Source organism: Caloenas nicobarica, chromosome 1, assembly GCF_036013445.1.
Source record: "Caloenas nicobarica isolate bCalNic1 chromosome 1, bCalNic1.hap1, whole genome shotgun sequence".
NCBI lineage: Eukaryota > Metazoa > Chordata > Aves > Columbiformes > Columbidae > Caloenas > Caloenas nicobarica.
In genome coordinates this window covers 104,788,054-104,793,329 of record NC_088245.1, presented here as the reverse complement: position 1 = coordinate 104,793,329, position 5,276 = coordinate 104,788,054, and positions in this window count along the sequence as shown.

The following is a 5,276-nucleotide window of genomic DNA, read 5'->3' as shown; positions in this document are numbered from 1 at the left end:
GGCGGGAGAGGAAGCAGCGGGGAGAAAGAACACGGGAACCACGGCGCGGGGGCGCAAATAACTGGCGCGGCGGGACCGCCCCCTGCCCGCCGCCAGGAGCGGGGAGGGGCGGGGGCAGGGCCGGGGGCGCAGGTAGCGCTGGCGCCCGTTAGCCGGCTGAGGGGAGGCGCTGAGGGAGGGGCGGTGCTCGGCCGGGACATTTCTCTCCACCTCCCCCCCGAACCTTCCTCCCAGGTGCAGTCCGTGTCCCTTGCGAGTCAGCGAGCTGCCGTCCTGCCTCTGAAGCAGGGTTAGGCTCGACTTTACTTCAGGCGGGCAGAGCTCGGCCTCCGCTTCTCACGGAATCACAGGATGGTTGGGGTTGGAAAGGACCTCTGGAGATCATCCAGTCCAACCCACCTGCTAAAGCAGGTTCACCCAGAGCAGATCGCACAGGAATGTGTCCAGGTGGGTTTGAATGTCTCCAGAGAAGGAGACTCCACAACCTCTCTGGGCAGCCTGTTCCAGGGCTCTGGCACCCTCAGAGTAAACACGTTTCTCCTCATCTTCAGACGGAACCACCTGTGCTTCAGTCTGTGATTGTTGCCCCTCATCCTATCGCTGGGCACCACTGAAAGGACTCTGGTCCCATCCTCTTGACACCCACCCTTGAGATATTTATAAACATTGATAAGATCCCCTCTCAGCCTTCTCTGCTCCAGGCTGAACAGACCCAGCTCTCTCAGTCTCTCCTCATGAGAAAGACACTCCAGGCCCCTCAGCATCTTCTCCTTCGTACTTTGAGAGAGAGACAAACATAAGGTCTTAACAGGGGTTTGGCTACCTTTGTATGTATGATTCAGGTGACACTGTCACCTACAAAAGCAATCACCAAATGCAGGTACAGCTAGGTATATGTTTAATTAGATAGATATCTAATCAGTTTTAGCTACCGGAGCTGCCCTTAAATAACCTGCAGCCGATTCTATATATAAACCTTGTGTTTTCCATTAACATGCTTGTTTTTCTAGGTTGTTGCTTAGAAATAGGCTCATGTACAACCTACTGTCAGAAAACTGAACAAATACAAAAAGGTCTTAGGTCTTGGCTAGAGTTATTTTAGCTCATATGTATAAAACATAAATTGCAATGGATAAGTGACTTTAGAACCACCTCAGTTTTCCTGCCTTAAGCAAACCTTTGCTTTGATGAGCAGGGTCTTGAACATATGTTTAATAGTGCTCTATCAGTAAGGTAATTCATGACGAAATAAACCCCAGCGTTGTGTAGTTCATCTCTACAGGCAGCTTTAGAGCTGATCAAAAAGTCCTACCAAAGTAATTTTTCAGATGAATACTGAATTTTTAACAAAATTGAATTTATGCAAAGTTGTCCTTTTTTCCAGTAAAGAACTTTCTTCTTAAAAAAAAAAAAAATCCCAGAAGAACAAATATATGTCCTGAATAACCAACAGCTAAGTAACAAATGGTAAATGGTTTGGGGTAGGAAGTTTGGGGTCAATACCATTCTCCGTGGCCTAAGCCATTCAGTCAGGTATTTCCACAAATCACGGACACTTCTTGCTAAATATTGCATCACTGCAGAGGCAATACAAACAGGGGACACAGCTTATGGATCAGAACGGGAACAATGAGTACTGTGACTCAGCACAGCATAGTTTCAGAATCAATTTCAGTGTTGGACACATTGCAAATACCTCACCACACGAGGCCTGTTTATATGGCCCACTCGCCATTTTGCCTACTTTGTATTTTCTCCTTATGCAATTAAAAAGAAGTGGGTTCAACTGTCAGCACTGTACTTTCATAATGGCATCTGAAAGTCAAGCCAGTGTTTCTTTCAGTTCATACATCTTGTTCAACAACTAATTTTGTAGGCTACATTACTTGCAACTCTGAGTTTTGCCAGCTGTCCTGATTTCACTGTGATTTTAATATTGGTTATTCTAAAATCTTTAGCTTCTGAGACAGGAGATCTCAGCCTCTATTAAGACTGCATGTTTCAAATCTGTGAAAGAGTAGACTTGCTGATACGACCTCAGGATTACCAGAACTAAAAGCAGTGCTAGACAGAAATGGGTACTTCAACTTCAAAATAATGTAATAAAGGAAAACATTACTTCCCTGTAGGCTCAAAACAACACAAGAACTTTCGAAATTGTCTGCAGAAGACAAGAAAATTACTTGGGCTGCCAGGAGTTTTTTACATATGTTTGGCAGCACTGAACCCTACAATGAACTAGCTCACTTGGTGAATGTATTTACCCACTCTATTTTTTCCCCATAGTATCCAGTTAAAACTCCTGTCCTCACACACAATTTAGTATCTATTCCTCTGTTCACTGGCTTAGCGAGATACCCAGACAGTTCTTTTCAGCTTGGTTAGCAAAAAACCACTAAGACTTCCATGCCCAACTGCTAATTAGTGTTCATCCTGTAGCTACAATATAGAAACTGCAGTCATTAAAACCAGTTGTGGAGGCTGACATACAAAAGAAAGAGTGCTGATTGACGTGCAAAGTATTATTATCTTTCCCTTGCTTGTGACAGATTAAAATAGTCGATCAAAATTCAAAAGTTGATGTCATCACTGCTTGAAGCTGTGTTTGCTTTGCACTTTTGTAGAGAAAAAAAAAAGTCAGTATTTTCCCTCTTTTGATTAAATAAATGAGAACAATAAAGGAACTACCTGCCTAATGGCAGAAAGTAAAACTTTCCCTCAACAGGAAATTGCTTTCTTCCTTTTATCATCACATTTTGGATAGAAATGGTCTTGCCTGATGTAGAGTGTAATAATCAGCAAAGAACAAGAAGTATTGGTCAGCTTATCCAGGACAAAGACCGCAACAATTACTAGTTAGCCGGACCTGAGAAAGCATGTGTAATTCTGCTTCTGCAACAGAAAGCCCTTCCAGCAAAGGTATGAGAGCAAGGTAAAAATAAAAGAATTTTAAATATCAGAAGCAGAAATTGGACTACCTCAAGACTTTTCTACATAAAGCTGAAAATTTTTCACACATCTTGGTTTCATTGCAGTACACGTTTTTTCAAATCTTACCATATAGCTCACTCTATGACTGTCCTCTCGGGTCCCATTTTAAAAACTGTTACATCCTGGGGAAAAACAAACAAACACACAAACACACAAAGTAACCCAGGACTGTTATAGTTTTTGTATCACAATGACTTCTGGCTCTATCATTGGTTTCTTTCTTTCCAGATTACAAAATATCTTTATGGGGGAATATCTGTTGGGGGAAAAAAAACCCCAACACAGCCTTTTAAAAGAACTGACAAAAATCCTGGCTGGGTCTACAAAAATATGATGTGAATATCAAGCTATTTCATTCCCTTCTTTCACAGTCATAATTTGCAAAAGACTCTCTTGGCCGATTTCTGCCCTGGTTACTGCATTTAATTGTCAAATGTTAGCAAACCATGGCTCTGGTCTCAAAAGAGTTGACCATGAAAACTCTGAGATTTAAATAAACAGTTGCAGGGTATTTTTATTTGTTGTGTGTATTTTTAACTGTTAGTGTACATTTGAGTAATGACTTCAAGATTTTTTTTCAGAATCTCCCTTAAAAAAATAAGAAAACTAATATTTGCCTCTAATCACTTGTCTTGAAGGGCTTTTGCTTGAAGAATAAACAAAAAATATTGGAGGCCTTGATGTGGAATAGCAGCAGCTGACAGCATTGCAGTCACATCTGTCCAAATGTATTATCTCTGCATTTTTGACCTGTGAATCTATTGTTTTCAAATACCGATCTGGTCCTTCCAAAGCTTGTTCTATCCTGCAAGTGCAAAAACGTAACAAGTTGTTAAATGAATAAGGCTACTGAGAAAGCATAAAGTTTTGTCCTAAGACCCCTATAGTTATTCCTACCACCGAATAACTTAGCACGTTCTTAATGATCTTGGCCACCCACTGCTCCCAAATTGCCCTCAACGTTCCCATGTTCCACATAGCTCCAGTCATCTCCCAGCTGTCTTCCAAATCCCTATTGTTTCCCTGCTTTGTTCTAACATTTCAAATTTCTGTGGCTGTTTCTAATGTTACCTGTGGATAATTTCTGAATATTGAATATTTCAGCTGCTGCTTCTCTTTCAGATCCACAGCTCTATGATATGCTATTCACCTGCTATTGAAATATCTTTGATCACTTAGCTCCACATTTCTTCGTCAGCAGTTACAGCTCCTACTGCTTCACCTACTTTATTCTGTAAAAAAGCTTATTGTCCTTCTTACATTTATTCTGAGGGAAGATGCTAAGCCAAACAGCTTTCATAAATTTTTCCTAATGCGCATCATACACAGATTTCTCAGCTCAAATCATCATCTAACAAGTGGCATCTTATACAATGCATGATCAATGGAGAGAAAGGAAAAAAAATTCAAACTGCAAGTTATATAAACTTAACTGTTCACTTTGTGTTTTGTGATCAGGACATCTTCCCATCAATGACCTAGACTGTTCTTAGCCCCCTACTTATCTCCACAGTGATGTTCTCTTCTTCTTGAACAGATTTTATCTTAAACTGCCTTTAACTTAGCAACAGAAAACGCCTTTTGGTGCTGAGAAACCTGGAAAACTTGTCACAATTTTTCCAGTCTGAGCTTTGATGGCTGTGTTTCAACTGCAGTAAGCAATCATTTCTTTATTCTTGTAGTTATGACAGGTTACCAAACTTACAGGTATCTGTCATCTCATAATGCTGCAGTTTTCCCAAACAGCTTATAAAGTAGTTTTCAGGATTCTCCTGTCTAAACAGGTACTATCTGGGGCTTGTCTTGAGCATGAATTTTCTGCCACACAACAGTAGCAAAAATGATCTACTGAAAGTATTTTTGTAGGTACTGTAGGTATTTCTAAGGAAGAAAGGGCCAGACTAGGTGATTTCTTAAGATCCTTTATAAGTGTTATTTTCTGCAATGCTGCTATTATTTTAGAGTTTCTTATTGGTTTCACAATAATATAATGCTTCATCACTTAGACTTTTTCCATTTTAAGTCATCATACAGTCATGACTTGCATTCATATGTCAGTGCTTCTCTTGGACTATAAGTATTAGCATTTATGTCCATTATGGAAGTGTTTCAAAGATCAGGCAAGTTACAACATCGTTTTTCATTTGTGTTATTTCATCTGTAGTAAATGATAGTTTGACCTTGAATAACCCAGCAATGGGTTCTCATGGAGAAGAAAAAATTCTAAACCATCAAGAACTGTCATGTATTAAAATCTTGCTGTCCAGGCAGCTTTGTTATGTGTT